The following is a 23,421-nucleotide window of genomic DNA, read 5'->3' on the forward strand; positions in this document are numbered from 1 at the left end:
CCGGGCAAACCAGGAGGGAAGGGTCTTCGGAGGAGGCATGCTGTGACGAATCGCAGGGTGCGCCCCTTTTGGGCTTCATGGTCCCTGTCACAACGGGATTGTTCACATGAATACTTCCAATATGGCCGTCCAGCGTATTCCCTTCTCGCTCCATGCGCTGGACGTAGCCCTTCTCTATTTCTAGACCACGCCTTCCGCGGCTCCGCGCGTCTCAATGCTATTGCAAAGTAGCGACCAGACGTGTGCTCCGTAGCTTGCGGTTCTTCTCCTTTTCCACTCCCGCTTTCCCTTCCTTGTCCTCCCCCTTCATCTACCTCCTGGATTCGAGTTCTAGCGAACTTGCATTGCCTCCTGGATTCCTGGGTTCGCCCTCTCCTGGAAAACTGAACGCATCCTGGATTCAGCAGAGACACGGGCCGCCTTCTTCAAAATCCGCTCCATCCATAAGAAAGCATCAACCAAGGACGCCGGTAAAGAACGGACTCAGGTGAGAAGGAGGGAACTCCTTGACACCCTCTATCCCCACACATCATGAAACTCATAGCACCCAGTATTGCTCCATATCTTACTTTCCTCTAAAAATCATCCCTTAACAGTGTCACTTTTCCAACTTCCTACAAGTTGGCTACTGTCATCCCTATCCGTAAGCAACCTAGCCTAGATCGATAGTTTCGTTCTGTCTGTCTTCTACCTCAGTATTCCGAAATGCTTGAAGCATGTAGTTTTCAAATAACTTACTGGGCCTCATTACGACCCAGGCGGTAAGGGGTTAACGGCAGCGTTAACAGCGCCGACCCTTACCGCCTGAGTACGAGGTCCCTTAGCGCCATGGCGCTTTTAACACCTGCTTTTAGCAGGTGTTAAAATCCATGGCGCTAAGGGACCATGGAGTTAATTACGCCACCGTAATTTACGGTGGCGTAATTAACGCCTTCCCCACTCCCATTATACCCTATGGGGCAAAAATGGGAATGGGGAAGGGTAAATGGGGATTGGGGACTTACCGCCCCGCCAAGGTCGGAATGGGGCGGTAAGTCCGCCAACCACCATGGCGTAAACGTAGTTTACGCCATGGTGGTAAAGTCACGGCCCAGGCGGTAACTTACCGCCTGGGTCGTAATGAGGCCCACTGAGTTCCTTGACACACATAACCTCCAGGATCCTCTTCAATCTGACTTCTGCCCTCTGCACTGAACTGTACTGAGTCAGAGCTCCTCAATGCCTGCAACTACATCTTTTCCACTTGTCATGCTAACCGTTCATCTATTCTTATTCGTCTTGCCCTCCCTGCTGCCTTCAATACCGCCAACCATTCTGACCTTCTGTCAACACTATCTATCCAAGGCATCAGGGACAAGGCCCTTTCATGATTTGCTTCTTAGCTTGCCACCAGACACTTCAAGGTGTCCTGGAAGAGGCTTACCTCCCCATTCTCCCCCTTACTGTTGGTGTTTCCCAAGGGTCAGTCCTGGATTTGCTTCTCCTCACTCTCTCTATACCTCTACTCTTGGAACCTTGTTCTCCTCCTTTGGCTTCTCCAATTAACCCTTTGCTCATGACACTTAGGTGTTCTCATTTCCCTCTTATATAACAAGCTATGGCCAAACATTTCTAACTGTCTCTCTAAAATCAATTACTGGGTGGAATCTCACTCGCTCATGTCTAACTCCATTAAGACTAAAGTTCTCTACTTCCCATCCAAGCAGGCGATCTCTTCCTCTACCCCTCTTCTATTCTTATCCCCTGACTACCTTCCCTACTGTGACTCGCAACCTTGGTGTCGTCTTCAACCCATTTCACAACTTCTCACTTTTTATCTCCAAATCTGCCACTGCAGCCAGACTTAATCTATTCAACATCAGAAAAATAAGACATCGGGCCTCATTAAAAGTTTGCCGGTCCAGGAACTACGGTACCGGTAAGCTTGCCGGTACTGTAGTTCCCAGACCGGCAAACAACGAGTTGTGCTCGTGGGTGCCTTTCTGCCCACCAGGTCAGACCTGGCGGGCAGAAAGGCACCCGCGAGCACAGCATGCCTGATGCACCGGCACTGTCATTAACGGTGCCAGTGCATCCAACCTCCCCATTCCCATTCGGCTCTATGGGGCCAAATGGGAATGGGGAGCATCTTTTTTCCTGGGCAATTACCGGGTCCGGCCAGGTCGTAATGACCCAGTAATTGCCCATTCGCGGGGGCCGGAAAAAAAATATTGCAAGTTTGGCAGCAGCCTGCAGGTTTTACCGGCAAGGCTACCACCAAACTTGTAATGGGGCACATCATCTTCCCTTCAACACTACTAAGCACCAAATCTCCGCTTTAGTACTCTCTCAAACTGACTACTGTGCCACTCTACACTATGTCTTTCCGAACTATGCTTTTTACCTCTCCACAAAGTCCTCAATGATTCTGTCTGTACAGTCTTCAGCGTTTATCGCTTTACATCCACCTCCCAAGTCTGTTGTCAGTTAGGCTGGTTGTCTGTGAGACAGAGGGCAAAGCATAAACTTATTCTCATCCTCTTCAAAACTATACACGGACTTGCCCAACCATAGTTATCAGCCCATCTCCCTACTCTCCTGCTCGCTCTCTACGATCATCTTCAGCTCACCTCCTTGCCGCTTCACATGCCCCTTACATTCCCTCTCATTTCTGCTCTCTTCCTCTGCCTGCTTCCTCACTCGTGTGCTCTCAGCACTGCTCCCACTCTCTGGGCCTCATCACGAGTTGGGTGGTAGCCCTTAAATGTGGCGGTAACCCTATTTCCGTTGCATTTAAGGGTCTGCCCAATCCTGACACTGGCAGCATTTACCCCAGCTATAAGTTCGGTGTAAATGCACCAACTTAACGCCCATTTTCCGGCATATTTAGCGTGCTGCTATTAGTGCACGCTAATAGCGCGCGCTAATTTCATCAAAAGTGCTTCATTGGGTCCATTGGACCCAATGCAGAATACCCATTACTGTCCAACCCTTGATCTGGCGCTAATAGCACTGGACCAAGTGGCGGTAACGCTACTATTAGCCGGGCAGTATCCTGGCAGTAATACTGCTGGGATAGTGGCCAACTTGTGATGAGTCTCTCTGTCTATTTAAATCAAATGTCCTTCCTTTCTTTCTTTCTGAAGAACCACTTGCATAGCATTGTACACCACCAAATCTTTCTGTTCCCCTCTCCTCCTGCCTCTCTACGACAACACCTCATCATTTATCCCTCACCCCTTCATCCTAAAATGTAGCACTTCCTCCATTATCCTGTTCCCATATCATGCTCTACTGTCTTTGTCCCTGGTTCATGTTTCTAATTCCCGTGTATCATCTGGTCTTATGTCCACATCCTCTCCCCCATTGTTAAGGACACTGATCCTCTGCTCTGTAAATCAATGTTAACAATCTAGTAAGCATTTTTGTGGAAGAAATGCATTGTTTTCTCTGTAATATAATGAAGTTTCATTAAATAAATAATTAAAAAGAAATTAGCACTTATTACTGACTGGTTTTACGCAATACTCATTTAAGCAGGTAAGTAGCCATGGCACTTGCAATTGCAAGATAAGGACACAAGCAAGTGGCAGTTAAAATGGTGTGTTCAGGATCACGCAAAGAGATCAAGTTGTAAAGCTGGGGTTTGTACTCCAGCTTCCTGGTTCAGCTGTCAACCTATCTCTAACTCTCTTGACTACTAGAAAATCTTGGGGCAGACAAATAATTAAGAGAGAGGGCCTCATAAGGAGTTTGCCGGTCCGTAAACAAGGGTGCCAGTAAGCTCACCGGCACCCTTGTTTCCGGATCGGCAAACTCTGAGTCTGCCTGCTGTTGCCACTGTGCATGGCAGGTCTGACCCCGCCGGGCACAGCGGCCATAGTAGGCAGACCCATCACTGGTGCACCGGCACCGTTAGCAATGGCGCCTGTGCTTCTGTGTCCCCACTTCCATAGAGGAATGAGGACTTACATTTTACCAGTGCCTGACTTCCCGGACCACCGGACTTGTAACCAGCAGGTGGCACTGGGAAGTCAGGCCCTGGTAAAATATTGTAAGTCCGGCAGCAACCTGCCAGTAGCACCGGCAGGTGTGTGTGTGTGTGTGTGTCTATGTTCCTATGTGTGTGCTTCTGAGAGCAATCTGGTTGCAGCATTAGTCGGTGATCAAAATCTGGCGATAAAACTCAGTAAGTGATTTGAGCATGCAAGCACAGCCTACTTTATATAAACATATGTTCTGTTATATAAACGTGCTCCTACTCGTGTAGTGTGACAGCAATGCGCCTTGCATTAAGGGGTAACAGGACTAACAGATATTATGCAGAGAAAACGGGGGTACCTACCATGCAGGGTGTCTAACTTCATTCCTCGAGGCCCGCAAATTTGATGGATTTTCTGGATTCCCCTTAATATTCATGAGATAAATGTGCATACATTTAAAAACATTGTATGCAAATCTATCTCATACATATTAATGAGGTGGACCTGGTGTTAGGCAACCCTCAGAGACTGTACTGTGCCAATTAGTACATTAGGTTGCTCTCCCCTAGGTGTATAGGGTTCCTTCTCATATATGTCCACAAACAGCAAGATGCTTAAGATACAGCTGGTCTGTTTGGCGACTCTTAAATCACCAATTATAGTGGGTAAGCTCGTTAATTGAGTGAAGTATAGTTCAAGTGGAAAACTTTTCCAATAGGGTTTTGCGTATTGTCGCAGTTCACCGGATTGACGGTAAGCCAAAAGCCGTCAGAAACAGTAATGAGAAAAAAGGAAATCCAGGACTCTGCGCCAAGTTATGTGGTTGCGTTATTTTATTGCCTTGTGGTGCCCATTAAGTGATAACACGTGTTTCGGCTCTCCTGAGCCTTTTTCAAATCTGGGCTATTATTTTCAACAATGACTGCATCAAATTTACCATCTGTTAGTCATTTAAATAAATAAATATAACACAATAAATTCACAAAATAAATTAAATTAATCCCAATGACAACATGAACCATCATTTAGAATGAATGTAGCATGTCAAACATTTAAAAATAATGCAATTTATCAGTATTAATGAACAGCACAATAACCGATTTTTTTAAATACAGAAAATAAGGGTTGGCATTGGGGAGGAATGTATGGGGTATGGAAAGAGATATACAAAAATGAGGGGGCAATCAAACAGACAGAAAAGAAACAAAAAATAAAATAAAAGGAGCTATATCACAAAATGTTATAACTTACCCTATTCAAGGTTATTTCCTATTCACATCAGTTAAAAGTGGGCTGAGTTCCTGGGTTTAATCCCATAGTTGCAATCCTAATAAAATGTTGTTACGAAAATGCCGTTATTCTCTATATTGCTGTTGAAAAGGATTTTTTTGATCATACTCCAACTGTGTCACATAGTCTGTATGCTAAAAGTGCATTGCATACTCCTGATACAAATTAAACAGCATCCTATAAAAAGAAAAGTAATTCCGCTCATTACGTATCTCTTAACTTACACATGAGCCGAGATCTGGTGACTGCATACGAGTCCTAAAGACAAACTCACAAATTACCTATCAATGAATTGCCCATTTACCAAACACAGGCACATAGCTGTGGCATGCTTTGCTGAGACACATATTAGCACGTTGTTGGTTTATACTTAAACTGATTCCTTGCAAAGGAACAGAGAATATGCATTAGTACGTTGTTACAGTAACGTTGCCAAACACGTGTAGATGCATTAGCACGCTGCTATAGCAACGTAATTAGAGACAAGGTACAATGACAAACTCACAGTTATCCTAGCTGTGGAATGATGGCACGTTGCTGAGTTGACATTAACTAGTAGCAAATCTTCTCGAAAGCTGAAAAATCTATAAGCAGGATGCTCAAAAGAAAAAGTGTTAAAATGAGTGTAAGTGGTCATAGATGGCCCTTACTATATTTGCAGAGTCATAATGCAAATATTATTTGATTTGATTGGTGGAAATTATTAATTGATAATGCGACATAGCCTGACTATTAATTACCTTGATAGTATTAACCATTACATATCAATGTTAATAATAATAACAACAGATTGTCTGCATTGTGCAGAATATGTATATTGCAGAATGCACATTAAACTTACAGTAACAATGCCATTTCAGTGTCAATATTAAGGCCTGTCGCTGTTGAGTTGAAATAACAAATCAGTCTGGCCTCCGCTTGGCGTAGTGCTTTGACTCTTGTCCTGCCCCTTTTGGACAAGGTGACATGCTGAAGGCCGACAAACTTAACTGAAGTTTTATCATCCATTTGGTGATTCTTTTTCCAATGCATAGATAATGGTAGGGTTAGGTCTTGGCTTCCATTTTTTGTCAAATGCTGGTTCTTAACTCCCTTTTAGTGCTGCCTATATACGTTTTTTGGCAAGTACAAATGATTCCATAGACAACATACTTTGTTAAGATCAAGCAAATTATCAACTGTAGAACAGTTTTACCATTGGGACCCAGGAGATCTTTAGTCTTGCCACTTGCAAATTTGCACATTGTGCAAAAACCATATTTTCTGAAACCTTGCTCATTTGTTCTTAACCATGTTGGTTGCTTCACTTCCTTGATATCTGGTAACAAAGATGGACTGATCAGTGATTTCAGGGTACTTGCTTTCTTGAAGACAATGACTGGTCTAGCAACAACAAATTTTTGTAAATGTTCATCCAATTGGAGTACGTGCCAATGCTTTTGTAAAGATTTTCTGATTTTCTCATGATCTTTATTAAATTGAGTTACAAACACCAATGTCGCTGGTTTCTCTTCTGTTTGTGTCTTTTGAATTAGGGTGTCTGACTGTTGTAGATTTTTAGTTTTCTCAAGGGCCTTTTGTATGCATTTTTTTGGGGTATCCTCTCTGTTTGAAACGTTTCCTTAAAAGTGTACACTCGTGTTCAAATTTATCATGCTCTTTCCAGTTGCGCCTCACTCAGATGTATTCTCCAAGAGAAATATTGTGTATCGTTGTGCGCTGATGACAACTGCTGGCTTGTAGTTTCGAGTTGGCTTCACTTTTCTTATGGAAAGTCCAAGTTTCCAAATGATCATCTTTAGCATGAATAGTAAGGTCTACAAAATGAATTTGCCTAGCATTATTTTCCCCGGTGAATTCAATGTCAAAAGGATTCTGGTTAAGTCTTTTCGTGAATTCAAGGAAGAGGATTTCAGGGCCTTCCCAAATCAGGAAAATCAGGAAAATATCATCTATGTATCTTATCCATAGTTTCACTCTATTATTGAAGTCTGGATCTTGGTAAACTGTATGTTCTTCCAACATCCCCATAAATAGGTTGGCTAGCTCTGGGGCATATTTGGTGCCCATTGCTACCCCTTTTAGTTGTTGATACAGGCAATTGTTGAATGTGAACAGATTGCATTCACGGGTCAGTTGTAACATCTCTTTGAGCATGTCAATTTGTTCAAAATATGAAGCAGAGTCATTCCTGAAAGTATAATCAACTGAGGCTATTGCCCATTTATGTTGTTTTGATGTATATAATGCTTTAACATCCAAGGTAGCCAGTATAAAAGAATCTTGCTATTCAAATGTTTGGAGTATGTGAATTACACTGGAGGAGTCCTGCAGGTATTATCTGGCAAGACTAGCTCTTGGTTTCAATATGCCATCCATATATTCTGATAGGTTTTCAGTAATCCAACCAATGCCATTCAAAATTGGGTGACCTTCTGGTATAGTGTCATAGTGTTTATGAATCTTGGGTAGAAGGTACATAGTAGGTGTTACTGGGCCTTTAGTTATGAGGTATGTCCTTTCTTCATCAGTGATTAAGCCTTTTTTGTGCCATTTGAGTATGGATTCTTCAATATGACTTAGCATTTTTTGTAGTGCTGTAGAATTGAGTTTTCTATAACAGCCAGGTGTTGACAGATGGTTTGAGGCCATACTTAGATAGTCTCCTCTATCCATGACCACAATATTTCCCCCTTTATCAGCCTCTTTAATCACTATTGATGTGTCACCAAATAGTGCATGGAGAGCTCTTCTTTCACCCCTTGTTAGATTGTCATGTTCGTTAGGAGGCCATCTTGTGCCCTGGTTCGTACGTTGCGGAGGTTTATATAGTTCTTCGTAACTGCTTTGTAGAAGGTATCTATTATATTGTCCGTTGATAATTGAGGAATACATTTTGATTTGGTTTTCAATTTTTTGGTGGTTAAGAGGTCTGGTTGAATTCTTAACTCATGTAGTAAGTTACTCATGTCAAAATTTGCATCTTCTGTCAAGGACCGTAATACAAAAGTGTCTTCTATATCTTTGATTGTTACATCACTGATCGGTGTCGGCACTTCTTTGGCCTAGTAATCGCCAGGGGCTATAGTAGCAAAGAATTTCTTTAGTTTGAATTTTCGTATAAACTTGAATAGGTCAATATGTATGTCAATTTCTTTAAGGTTTATTGAAGGTGCAAATGAAAATCCTTTGTTCAATAGTTTTCTTTCATCTTCTGTAATTGAACTCTTCGAGAGGTTCATCACTAAGTCCCCCACTATTTGTTCCTGTTGCTTTCTTTCGAACTGGCCCTTGTCTGTCTTTTGTTTTCTGTGATATTTTCTTGTCTCTCGCTGGTTGATTCCCCCCCTCCTTCTTCTCCTCCTTGGGGTAAATTGGGTGTATTCACTATGATTGGTAGTTGAAAACAGACTGTCTTCTGGGTTATATTTCTGTTACCCTTTTTATACCGCTTGATTTGGTTCATATATCCTTTGTCCTGTTTGTTCTGTGTAACTTCAATATCTGCATTATCAGGCTTGGATTCAACATCCGAGCTCGCAGATGATGTGTTAGGTGTGGAACTTCTGGATGCCGATTTAGAACTAGTACCATATTTGGCTTGGAAAGTATACACTCTAACCTCTGTATAGTGTCGGTCATCCCTATAGCTTTTTTTTAGTTTTCTAATTTTGACTTCACCTTGATATATTTGTAAGATATCATAATTTGTTCATAATTTTTGAGTTTGGTTGCTTCATTTGATTTCATCGCACTTATTTCTTTTTTAATTAACTCTATCCCTTTTGCGACTCTCTTATGTTCTCTTGAGGCATGCTCAATTAATAGATCCATCATCTTCATGGAGCTGTTGATAAGGTTAGCCTCCCATGCTTCAGCCAAATCATTATCATCATTATTATTGAAGTTAGGGAAAATAAGTATTCTAGGACCACGTGGGACTTGGTCATTTTTGACATAGTTTTCAATGGAGACTTTCTCCCAATATGTATCTATTTGTTTTTTAGACATCCTTTCCAGGCGGATACATTTTGTACGGAGATCCTCCCATCTTTTGCCCAAATTAGAGAATGCATGTGTCATATCTCCTTTTTTAGTAAATAAATTCTTAGTTTCTTCTTCTCAATTTTTGAGATAAGCAGCCATTTCAGTGCTTGATGGTGGTCGGTCTGCCTTGTTGCTTGTCCCCAATGCCAACTCTTATTTTCTGTCTTTAAAAAAGTCGGTTATTGTGCTGTTCAGTAATACTGATAAATGGCATTATTTTTTAATGTTTGACATGCTACATTCATTCTAAATGATGGTTCATGTTGTCATTGGGATTAATTTAATTTAATTTATTTTGTGAATTTATTGTGTTATATTTATTTATTTAAATGACTAACAGATGGTAAATTTGATGCACAGTCATTGTTGAAAATAATAGTCCAGATTTGAAAAAGGCTCAGGAGAGCCGAAACATGTGTTATCACTTAATGGGCACCACAAAGCAATAAAATAACTCAACCACATAACTTGGCGCAGAGTTCTGGATTTCCTTTTTTCTCATTCCTTCTCATATAGCCTCCAGATACGCCAGACATTTGCAATAGTACGCTCTGCAGGATTAAGTGGTTGAGAGCAACACTTTCAGAAAGCCAGTTTTGGTCTTTTTTTTAGGCAAGCAAAAGTCAAAGAAGTTTCAAAAATAGGGACAAAGATGTCAACCCCATACATACAATGTCTGTAAAATTTGCATAGATCAAATTATTCATTTGGTGATGTGAGATTGGTATGGATTAAGACAAATCTCAATAAAAGAGTTACTATGCATATTCACCCTTATTTAAGTATTGATTTCCATTTTATGAAAGCCACTAACTTGGAAACTTCGAATCATGCTATGTTATGTTTTTGGTATTTATATATAGCACTTGTCTTCCAGTGCTTTGGCCTCGCAGTGATGTGGACAGAGCGGATAATGCCAGATTTGTGTTCCCTAGCCTTTCTCATGTTTGTCTGTGGTTTTGATGAAATGCTCACACTGGGTCCCCAGTGACGGCATTCGTTTTCCGATACATCGTAATGTGAGCACAAAAAATGTCAATGTGGATACTGTGGGATGTATTGACCCACTCCGTTGTGCTATGCAGCATCACTCTGATAGTTATGGCGCAAGAAAAAGCAACAATGGAGGTAAAACTCTGGTGTGCGCCAAAAAAAACCTACAAAAACCACGTTCTGCAACACAACAAAAAGATGGATGCACAACCTGCCACCCATGGTGCATGTGTGGTGGGATAGAGCACAGACTACAGAAAATGTGCCAGTGGGCTCCATGACCAGCAAACAGAGTGCAGAAAGAGAAGCAGCGCTTTGCAAATGAAACTCCAAAATGTGACTATAAAGGACATTTGCTTTGATGCTAAAAACTCCAAAATGCATACACAACACCTCTCAACATTTGAAATCTTGCTTGGTGCTAAAATGCATATAATCTAACGAAGCATGGTGAATATATAAAGTTCTAAAGTGTAAAGAGTAAAACATTTCTTCAGAAAAACTAGATAGTCTGTAAACTGAAAGCCCCAGTCAAAATCTGGGTGCAGTACCCTGGGCTACCTGTGAAAGACAGCTGTCAGAGGAGCTCCTGATGAAACTTCAAAGTATTTAAACTAAAAGTCTGCCGGATTAGCAAACATAAAAGAATTGTTGATAAAAGGAATACAGATCTTAGTTGTGTTTTTGATCCCACAGATTTAAAGCTAAGAAAGTAATGTACTTATGTGATTTGATGCAACAAGTTTGGTTTCTGCTGGATTTTTAATTAAGAATAAATTAGCCTGGCTGAGCTGAAACCCTTCGGAAGTGGAAAAACAGGTTTCTTCCAAAGGGAGGGGAAATCCTCGCAGCAGAAACTCATTGGGAGATGATAATTGTGGGTTGGCCCTGACTTTTGTCTACAGAAAGAGAATGAACAATAGCAGAGCCTTCAACCCAGGAAACATAGGTGTGAAAGGGATTGTAAACTGCTCCTGGAAGGAACTCCCCAAGGGAGGGGGTTGCTCCTGGACTGCAGGGAGAGACAAAGGGGCAGGACCATTTGCTGTTAAGCATGAACAATGAACAATGTTTAAAGACTCATAACGTGTGATTCAAAGTGGTGAAAAATATAAAAAGAACAGATCTGTTAGTCTAATTTTTGGCTGCACATTTTAAGAGGTGGTAGAACTGTGTAACTTTACACACACATCCCTATGATAAACACACATTTGTGGAAGGTTGCAGAAAGTTTGGAAATTGTGTTCATGGCGAAAAGGACACAATTCTGTAGAAAGATGAAACAAGATGCCACAGCTGTGGGATTTTGAGGAACAACTACTACATAAAATATGGAATCTTTGTGTGGGATTTGTGTTAAGGTGACCAATGTAGAAATATGTATTTAGGATAAAATCCGATTTTGAGACCAGTGGCTAAAGGGAGGTTTCTAAGGACTGTAAAGCAAACCATAAAATGTGACATCATCTGGCCTTGATCGAATCGCTCAGATGCAAGGCGGAGATGAGGTTTTGATCCAATCCCAGCTCACATGGGCATGCTTAGTTAAGCCAGCACATACACCCATTTTGTGATGTCATTTGAAAGGATAAATAGAGACAGCTGACAACACATAGGGCCTCACTGATCCACTCACTTTACTGATTCCGGCGAGCACTCTGATCCAGCATTCTACATCCAGCTTTAACATCCTTCCACATCCAGATGCCAAGACTCTTGCAAGCAGTAGAGAACTATTGACTTTCAGCAAGGCCCGAATCCTCAAACTTATTCTTGCAACCCAGTGAAGCGCTGTGGTGTGAGAAGGCCTTCTGAACTAGTATCCTGAAAATCTCTTGCTTGCTACCACAAGGCTTGCCAGAGGAACTCGCTATCCAGCTGATTTGAGATACTCACAAACAAGAAGGGCAGATCCTGTGCAAATCCGGTGACCGGCCTAGCTGATCCAGTCCTGTGCCTGATGTGCTATCCTTCGTTGATAGACCAGACCCAATCCATGACCAGAACTGACAGTCCAATGTATTAACTTATTCTGTGAGTATTAATAGGAAGAACAGTGACCCATAATATATCTGCATTGTATGATCCCAATCTCAAACCCATCCCATCTCTATTTCAGAACCATAGTATTGCTAGAAACATCTGTGCTCTGACTCTTTTCTCATCTGTGATACTAAACCCTAACTTATTGATTTGATTAAGAAAAGTAATTCCCAAACCAACTGAAATTAGAGTATCACACATGTATGGGTATGAGCGACCGTGAATAACTGATTCCTGTGTGGCATTCTCTTTTTTGTAGTCCTTAACATAGTATAAGAAAACCTATCTGTAGTTTTAAACCCGAATTTCTGTTTTCCATTCTTGCGCCCATTTTGCAAAAACGTCTCTTACTAAAAGCTCTATAACTGCCTCAGTTTTTATGATAGAAGCAAAACTCCTATTTGTACCTAACATCCTTAGCTATCCATAGACCCCAAAGCCGCAGTGTAAAACAGTGCGATTCACCCGTTATAGCGAAAATCGCGCAAGGAAAAGTTTGCCGCGAATTGCCATTCTGAATGATTTTACACATGTGAATTAGCTGTAAATTATTTCCCTCTTGGACTTTGAGATTTCAAATGTTTTCTTTTTACTAAATCATTGTTTGTGATTGTGTGCAACTGTTCAAAGCAGCTCCCATAGGAATTGATAATAATTTAAGTATTTTGACCACATTTGGTGTTTTGCTCAGTCAATTCGAAAGACAATTTCAAAGCCATCCTGACAGCTGAAAAGTCAATTCCGTTTTTCTCTTGTGTTTGAAGGGGGAAGGTGGTAGTGATATTCTGTTTGATTTGTGCTATTCCTGAATACCTGCTCTCTCCTGACATCTATTTAATTGCCTATTGGGGGGTAGAGGAGTGTTGCAAGGAGAACCCCTAACCATAGGGCCATCTGTTTTAAACCAAACCAAAAGTATTCTTTTCTGTGCTGTATTTGCTTTTGTGCTCATTATTTGATTCCTAGTGTATTAAAGATAGTATTCAGTGTTCTGTCACCCCATTGGTGATTGTTGTTTACCTATTAAAATATATTGTGATTAAATTCTAAATACATAAATAAACATTTACCTTTGCAAACTAGCCTGATTCCTGGTTCAGTGTGACCGGGTGGTCTCAGGAGAAGGGTTTGATATGAGTGGTATATCGTTCCGAATATTGAACTTATAGATAAAATAAATAAGGGTTTCATTTGTGCACTACATGCTGGGTGTGACATGGGTGTGTGCCAGATTGAAATCACTTACAATACACACACACAACCCTCATTATGATACGAGTAGTAGCTGTGCCGGTAAAACCGGCAAGGCTGCCGCCAGTATAACTTTTTCGCTAACACCCGCGAATGGGCAATTACTGGGTCAATACCGCCTTGCAGGACCCCGTAATTGCCCATTCGCGGGCTCTGGAAAAAAATACTCCCCAGTCGCAGTTGAGCTCCATAGGGCTCAATGGGAATGGGGAAGATGGATGCACCAGCACTATTCAGAATGGTGCCGGTGCATCCGACATGCTCTGCTCGTGGGTGCTGGTCCGCCCGCAAGCAGAACTCGTAGTTTGCTGGTCCGGTAACAACGAACAAGCAAACCTATAACAGTGCAAACATATGGGCTCCGATATGATTTAGTGTTACAAGTATCAGTGTGTAACATGATTTGTCGGCAATAGCTTTCAACAAAAGAAAGGCTCAATTAAAAATGGTGTGAACTTCATATTTTTTTTTTCTTGGCACTGAATTTAGAACGAGTAACGTGAATGTGCTTTTTCCAGGTAAAAACAGCAATCGCCAAGTGACTAAGTGACTAAAAAGCTACTCTAGAGGACGTGCTAGAGGAAACCTTGGCAGTTTACTCAGACCAGCTTTTGTTTCTACTGCAGTGAAAGCGACCAAGTTGTTTCAACACTTACGCTTGGTGCAGACTCCTACTGTTGCCTGAAGTGTTTTGACATTCGCTACCGAGGATTCTGTGACTTCCCTGTGATGGGGATTCCCATATCTTTCCCACTTCCTCTGGGCTGGTGCTTCCCGTCAGAGTAGCCTCAGTGAGTGGATCCCTGACCACCTTTGCAGTGTATAGTAGAGGCACCTGCCACTAGGAACTTGCCAAATCTTGCCAATAGCAAGACATCAGCCACTCAAAGTGGGAAAGATATCAGTGCTGGTGTGCCCGCATCCTGCACACACAGCTAGGGTTATTTCTGTATTATGTCTGTACTCATCTCGCTCTATCTTGCAGGACACACAACTGCCTCTTCAAGCGTAGAAGTCCAGGTCACTTCCCCCTACAATGTTTGTGGCATCTTACTGCTCGCTGCCATGTCTGTGGACTATTGGTGAAAACATGTGATGTCTTGTTGAAGTCCTTGATGGACTGTCAGAGGCCCTTCAAGAGCAGTGCGCCTGCAAACCTCAGACCTGCAGAGGGCTGCCATGTCGATGGTTGTCCCTTATATTTTGTTTGGGACCGGGTGTCTTGCAGATCCTTAGGGAGAATTTATCTCCCGCTGCCTGTTACATGAAACAGGGTTTTGCAATATGCAGAAACATCTGAATTCTATTCTTGTGTTGAAGAAAGCTTCTTTGTCTTGGCAGTGTCTACGGGGTGAAGATGTGATGCACCTGGTGCTATCCTAGTGTGCCTAGAAACCCGTTTGTGCATCACAGCTCTCAGTGTGACTAAGGAGCCGCAATGCCTCTAGGGATTTGCCTCTCAATACGTTGATAACAAGCAGGAGTGGCCTGGGTTCCAAAAGTGGCCCTGGAAATAATGTTCAAAGTGACTCCATAATACACATTTTCAACAAGCCCAACCCTTTTCCTATAAGAAAACGTTCAAATAAAATTGGTACCACAAAAAGAGGCCCAGGGTGCAGAGGCCTACGAGAAGAGTTCCCTATAAGCCAGTCCAAACCTGATAACAAGATTCACATGTGTCCATGGCCCTCAGATCATTTACATTTTGTCTGCTCGTGGCCATCTTGTTTCTAGCATATTTTGTTTCCGCTCTGGATGACTACAGCTTGTTTTTCTAAGGTCCACAAGACAGGAACTCCTTACCCCTAGCGATTAGCCTTGCACACATGAATTGTGTTATAGAGCACTGCTAACACATTTTTAGCATGGTAGGCAGTCTTATAGAATGTTCCTATACAGTGATGAACAGTGTCAAAAGGAGATTAATTATCCAGTGTACACTACGAGACCTAGGCACCAAGCCATCTGTGAAGATAGCACACCCTATAACCACCCGGTTTGCACAATTAATACATTGGTCAGTGTGAACTTAAACATTTATATTAAGAAAATCAAATGACGCAACTCCAGCATTATAAAGAAAAACGCCCAGTTTAATATCGCATGGTAGCAGATGCCAATGCCAATGCATTTCAAACCAGCGAGGTCCTTCATCAGGGCAATATCTGCTCCACCAGTATTCTCCACTACGCACACGATACCACTCCCTCCCTTACTCAATCGCTCACTCACTCACTCACTCAACACACCTGACTTTACTTGGGAACTGTTTTATAGAGAAGCGATCAATACAGCCTTGGGGTACCTCGTTTTTCTGTACATTACTCTGAACCAATTGCCTTAGGTGGCATGGAATCATTGTATATTCTTAAGATATGTACTTTAAGCATCCCACCAAGGAAGCATACATAGCCACCTGGCAGTAGGAGTAACCACAACTGCAACCAGACTGCCATAAGCATGCTTTAGCTCAGCAATATAGAACAGAAACGCATCATTTTCCAGAATGTTGCATTAGCAAAATTCAGGGGTGAGTTATTCCTGCTCTTGTATTCCAAATCGATGGTGATTCTATTGTTTTAAAATTGGTTGCAACTGTTCTATTCTGATGCCAATTTGTTATCCAGAGTTTCGCTAAATAAGGAATGTGATAGTATATAGGGCAATGCCAGGGAATATGATTCATTCAGACTCTTTCATCCATCGCTTTTTGATTTTAGTTTGCCATCATAAGTAAGAGAGGGCGTGCTCAAACACAGGCCCCCTGCTTGCCGAGCTGTATGGAAACAAGCTGCTCTGATGGGTTTCCTTCTAGTCCAGTGCAAAGGGTATTGAAGTTCAAGCTGCACTGTGCCACTTCATCCCAGGGGCAAGTCTGATTTACCTATGACTGGCTCCCTTCTGATTGACTTAAGGATATTGCTATAGAAGGGCGTCCAGAGCAATGGCAGTGGTTATGATTAAATAAATATATGTATAATAACCTATTAAGACCCCACTATTTATTGAGGCTGCATCTATGTACCATACTTTAATCTGAATTCTGTATCCTCCCCCCACAGAGTGCAGCCTAAATGTTCAGCATTGCTACCAAAGCTTGAACATGAAATGTCCTCTATCTTTTGCACTGTCGGCATATGCATGGCACACAAGCCTCACAGTGAACAGAGAGAGTCATGTGACAAAAGGGGATTTGAGAATTGGGGCAGCACCAATAAAGTTAGTTATTAGCTACACCCCATCATGTATGGGTGTCTGCGTGTGTGGAATAGGGTCGGGTTTAAGGCCCACATCATATTAGTGATGAAGGGGTTAACACTGATTAAACCAGGGCGCTAGTCGAGAGCGCCATCCCCATGTCAAGGAGACATTTGGGCACCCAGACGAGTGACTGCGCCAGCAACACTCTGCAGTGCCCTGCTTCGGGCGGTGAAGGTACTGGCTGTCACCCAGCGAGAGGGAGAGAGAGACCATCATGGCCGCGGAGGCCAAAACAGGCCACGTGGGGGGTGCTGATCTCAACGCTGCCACAGGAAGCGGAGTACAGTGGTGTGACATAGCCACATACCCGTGGAGACAAAAATATATAAATAAATAAATAAAGAAACAGAACCCAGTCACTGTCTGACGCTATGCCAGACACGGCTGGACAGGGCCCAGTAGAGCAGGGCGTAAAGTGCACCGTGGCGGCGGCAAGCCCCTGCATTCACTGAGACAGTGGAGCTGAAAAATTGTTGAACAAGTAGAGTGTGAGTAGATCACAGTGCCTGAGAAGACAGGAAGCATCATTCTGACAAGGACAACACGAGACACAAAGCATGAAAGCCCTACACATGCACCAGCCAATAAATTAACTGTGGGCAACTCTTTGACTCAGAAGAGTCTGGGAACACATAGACACAGGGAAACGGGAAAAGGTAAACTGAGCAAGCAAGCCAAAGTGTCAGTGAAGGTTTCAGTGGGGGTGAGTTCACAAAATGGAACCCTCCCGGAACAGCAAGATGGAAGTCCAGGATCAAGCGCAGGCGAACCAGGGCCCAGCTGCAGGAGGGCTGGCACAGCAGCTAGCACAAGTGAGGGACACGTTCCCCATGCCCACGCTGCTCTCTTTTGACATGACAGATACAACAAATCTTGAAACCGGATGGGCCAGATGGATTAGAGAATTCGACGTATAGCTAGACACGCTAGGCTCTCATGATGACCAGCGAATAAAAGGGCTCCTCACACTAACAGCAGGCCCTGAAGTGAGAGACATGATTTTCGAACTACCTGAAGACATTGAGTACACCTATGTAGAGCTCAAGCATTGAACAAACATTTTGAAATCCAAATAAATGTAGACTATGAGCGCCACATCTTCCACACTACTATGCAGATGGAAGGATAGACCATGGACATATTCGTAACAAGGCAACGAGCCAAGAACTGTGATTTCCACTGCTCCTCAAATGAGGAAGCAACCAGACTGCATATCATTGCAGGCTGCAACTCAATGGCATTCAATAAGAAACTGCTGCAGAAGACACACAACTTAGCGGAAACATTGCTGCTGGCAAGAGCCACCACAGCACTGGAACACCAGGTATTGACTTTGAGCAAGCTGCACATAACAACCCCTGCAGCAGTTAACAGAAGAAACTGTGCACAAACTTCCTGCACATTCCACACCGGTTAAAGAAGAAAAGAAAGACAGGAAACAATAAATCCATGTGCCTATCAAACCGGGCAACAGGAACATATCACCAAGAACACAGATCATATGGGCAGAAGTCACCAGTCCGATACTCAAAAGAGGAGGTACATAGCTACTCAGACAAGAGGCATGCATCCATAGAACGGTGCAGCACCAAGCAGGGTACTAGCGATCACCCAAGCATTCAGGATAGGGAAGAGGCGGATACATCACCTGTGCAAAACTACTCCATCAACAAGTGAATGTGACACACCATCGAGCACAAAAAGATGAAAGTGGTACTTATATGCCTCATGCAACCCGACAGCGATGGCTCACAGTCTGACACTGCTGCTGATGATACCAGGGAAGGAACAAAATTTCCTCATAGACTCAGGGGCAACAGTAAAAGTGATGCCGGACGATGCCTTCATAAAACTAAAACAACCCCCATGCTTGAAGAAAGCCCACATAGAAATATATGTTTATGGCGCAAAGGAACCGTTGCCATGCAAACGGTCATTCACCAAGACCTGCCACTGCAAAGAAAAATCAGATCGCATTATGATCCATGTTATCGACGCAGATGCCACGAGTGGATGTATATTGAGCTTTCGGTCAGACATTCAAATGGGGCGAATTTCACCTCTTATACTGCATTATGGCTGTAAAATAAATCAGACCAACGGCGAAGATAGGGTGAACATTCCCGTCCCTATTCAAAGTAATAGAAAAGCTTAAAGCGCTACAAATAAAACTGCACATCAATCCCCCCCGTCAAACCCGTGGCTCAGCCTTACAGGGGCATACTACTCAACCCCAGGTGGAAAAAGAGCTGCAAACACTCTTGAGAGAGGACATCATTGAAACCATCACTGACCCCACCCTGTGGATATCTCCACTAGTTCCAGTACCTAAAAAAAGCCCAGATGGACGAATTTGGTAGAGTATCGATATGTGGGTGCTCAACCAGGCTATACTAAGGGGGAGCCACCAGACACCACACATCACAGACATGATGCACCTACTGAACGGAGCAGCTGTTTTCTCCCAGCTCAACCTAAACAAGGGTTACCAGCAAATCGAGATAAGTGAGGATTCCTGCTACATCTCGACCTTCAACACTCACTTAGGGCTGTTCCGTTATAAAAGACTACGTCTCAGGATATGCTCAGTGGCCTACATTTTTCAAGAAGAAATAAGGAGAGTTATATGCAACATCCCAGACTGTATAAATTATAATGACGGTACACTGATATTCGGAAAGTCACAAGAATCTCATAACGCCATGGAACTGAGGGTATGCAGAGCAGTGGAAGGCACAAACCTGACCGTCAACAAGGACAAGGACAAATGTGCATATAACAAGTTAACTCTGACGTTTTTTTCGGACACATATTCTCAGCCAAAGGAATAGAACTGGAGTCTCACAAAATAAAGAGACTCAAAGAAGCTCCACGCTCAACCAGTGTTGCTCAAGTGCGCTCATTCCTGGGTCTCCACAAGTTTGCATCCATCAGCACCCCGCTGCGCACGGCCACAAAGAAGGACCAAAAGTTTGCTTGGGACACAACATGCCAGACAGCATTCAACAGCATCAGGAGAGACATTGTGAAAGCTGTTTGCACATGATACTTTGACCCAAACCTAACGACTGAGCTTACTGTAGACACCAGTCCTGTAGGGGCTGGGAGCCATACTGGCTCAGCACTCAGTAAGTGATCATGCAACAAGGAGGATAGTCTACTCCGCCAGCAAGATTCTGAAAGAAGCCAAACAACACCACTCCCAGGCAGAGAAGGAAGGTCTTGCAGTTGTGTGGGAGTGTGAGCACTTCCATTTGTTTTTGTAGAGTAAACCTTTTACCAACATTACAGACCACCAAACCCTGATAACCATATATCGTAAACCGTTGGTTTAGATGCCCCCATGAATTGCTCGGTGAGGCCTAAGACTGCAAGAATACAAGTTCAATATAGTGCATAAGTCTGGAAAGGAGGCCAATCTGGTGGACTTCCCTTTCCCACCAACCCGGGCAGAGCCAGGAGCCTTCGATAGACTGCGCTTAAGGTTAGATCAACTATGTCAATCATCATGCATTACTGCCCAAGATCACACTAGAAGAACTTGCAAGGAAGACAATGGAGGAACCAACCCTGTCCCTTGTGTCGACATGCATCAAGAACGGGTGATGGCGCTCAGCAGAAAATATAGCATAATTGAATCCGGTGGTAGACACGCGGCGGTGGAGAACCATTGTCTGAGTGAGAGACAAACTCTCCACTGGACCATCCAACATCATAATGAAAGAAAACTGGATTCTTCTACCTTCTCAGCTACACCAGCAAGCCATAGACATTGCGCATGGAAGGCACCATGGAATCGTATCTACCAAAAGTTTACTTAAACAGAAAGTGCTGGAAGACACTCTCAAGTCATGCCACACCTATCTCATCTTCCAGCCGCACATCTTCCCGGAACCTTTACAAATGACACTGCTACCAGAGGAGGTGTGGGAGGAAGTGGTGATTGACTTTTTGGCCCACTCCACTCAGGCACATACATCCTGATAGTACTTAAAGAACAGAAGGGGGACAATACAAACACACAAGGAGGATAGGGGAAGGCACAGAGTGCCAGTAGAGAGGGAGAGGGGATGGGAGGGGAGGGGAGCGAAGGGGAGGAGACGGGAGGAGGAGCAGGGGGGAAGAGGCAAAGGCTGCAGATGGCAAAGTAAAATACAATTTTGGCAGGACAGGTGAAACACAAGCAGCAACTGGACACAGCAAAATTCGATTGTGGTAGGGCCAGGTTAAACCAAGCAGCAACTAGGCACAGAAAAATTCGATTTCGGCAGGGTAAGGGGAAACCAAGAAGCAAATGGGCACAGCAAAATTCGACTTTGACAGGGCAGGGTAAAAGAAGCAGCAACTAGGCACAGCAAAATTAGATTTTTACAGGGCAGGGTGAAAACAAGCAGCAACTGGGCACAGCAAAATTCTATTTCGGTAGGGCAAGGTGAAACAAGCAGCAACTGGCCAAATCAAAATTCGACTTTGGCAGGACAAGGTGAAAAAAGCAGCAACTGGGCACAGCCAGAAAAGGGGTAAATCCAGATGGGGTGGTGTGAGAGGTGAGATAGTCAAAAGATCATATAGGGAACTGACCTTCAGGGAAATGATTAGTTGATCCAAATTCAAAGTGTTTGGGAATGTATTGCATTCCCATTAGCCTCCGTGTGCACGTCGGGTGTAGGAGAGCACCCAGATCCATATAGAGACGGCCAGGCAACAGACAGGGTAACAGACAGGGCGTTAGGAAGAGGGCCTTTGGAGAGGGGTCGGCTAAAGCCTTTGGTCACCAATAAGCCAATATGCAGGACTACCAGCCCAATCGGAATACAGCAGGAGGGAGAGTAGGATTCCGGAGACTTTCAGCAATGCAAGGCAAACAAGCGGCAGCCATCACAGAATAGCAGCGAGCACTACCAGGCAGATGGGCCCTGATATGCAGGCTCACTGTTGCCAAAGTGCAGGCTGCCCAAGAATGGTGAATGGGCAGCAATTTGGATGCAACATGAAACGTGCATTCAGACAAGCGCTTTGATGTAAAAAACACACATTTCTTTTTGGCATTTTTGAATTTTTGCACCATGTCGGTCCTACTTCAGCATGAGAGTGGTGAGGGTGGGAAGGCTACGGCATCAGGGGAAAGTGGTAGCTCCATCCGGATAGTTTGTTGAAGACAGAGGTTGAAGGAAGTCACGTCTTCATGGAGCGTATAATTCTCCAGAAAGTGCCACTTGACGCAGGCAGAGATGGCGTCTACAGTCAAAGGAAGTACGAAGGACCTGGCTACTCAGGAGATGAAGATGAGAAGACTGATGAAAGATCTGAGTGAAGTGAGATATAAGAAAGCGGGTTATCCCCAGCAGCTGGAGAATGACCATGGTAGATTGAAGAGATAGGATGAGACATTATTCATTGTGGGGGAGGTTGTAGTGTTGGCATACACGCGGTACCTGAGCATCACAGTGGACAAAGAGGGTCTTGTGACCAAAGGGGACGTCTGAATTGGGGCGGTACCAATAAAGTTAGGTATTAGCTACACCCCATCTTGTATGGTTGTCTCTGTGTGTATGTAGAATGTGGTCAGGCCTAAGGCCGACATTACACCTTTTTAGGCACAGAGGTTTAGAACCTCCTCTCCCAAAAATGTAATTGAGCACTATATGAGGATTAGGAGGGGACTAGCCAGAGTCCTCATTTAACCTGTGAAAGTGCATTCCACAGGTGTACGATACCATGTATGTGTCCAGTATTTTGTCCATCAGCACTTTCACCAATCCTGAAATGGTGCAAAAGTATAAAATATATGTATTTATTCATTGTAGTTTTATATGCAACTAACTATGAATAGTAGTCAGTTTACAGTGCCTTCCAAGCAAAGAGGATGGTACAGACATACATTTTTTTGCAGCTTTGGAAACATGTGAATCAGTTAAGTGCAAGGTGAGGGATAATGTTGAAAGTGCATTAGTATCATGTTCAAAGCACAACACAAGGTGGGCCAAAAGAGATCAGTCAGAGACGGACGAGTCAGAAATCCCAAAATTCAATTAATGAGCAATACAAATACAGAGGGAAATGCCAGATGGAGTGGTCAGATAGGGAGCACCCTGGAGGCTAGCATTAACCCAATGTGTTCAAGAGATACTCCGGGAGCCCATTAGTTCTACTACACAGTGATAACTCTACTATACAGTGAGTGTTCACTATTCTAATACACCAGAACCAAAGATGATGCTCCTCTGATCTTATGGTAATGATAAGCTCATTCCAGGTATTGGTCCAGGCCACTTTCAGAGTTCTTCGCCCAGTTACTTTTTCTCTAAGGAATCAACCATCAAAGACATGGTGCCTGCAGACCTCAGGATACTGGAAGGGAGTCATTTCTTCAACAAAGATCTGAGGTAAGTCGGCCCCCTATACCATAATGGTCTGTGAAAGAGGCAGAGTTTTGAAGCCAAGACATTCTCCAATATAGAGCAAACGTAAGGTGATCAGAGCAGCCATGATGTGGACCCAGAGTTTCACGGCAAAGATTAGCCAGGCTGAAGCTATAAAAACAAGCTATTCTGGAGTCCCTATAAGAGGC

The sequence above is a fragment of the Ambystoma mexicanum genome, chromosome 1p, assembly GCF_040938575.1.
Source record: "Ambystoma mexicanum isolate Mex_15411 chromosome 1p, UKY_AmexF1_1, whole genome shotgun sequence".
NCBI lineage: Eukaryota > Metazoa > Chordata > Amphibia > Caudata > Ambystomatidae > Ambystoma > Ambystoma mexicanum.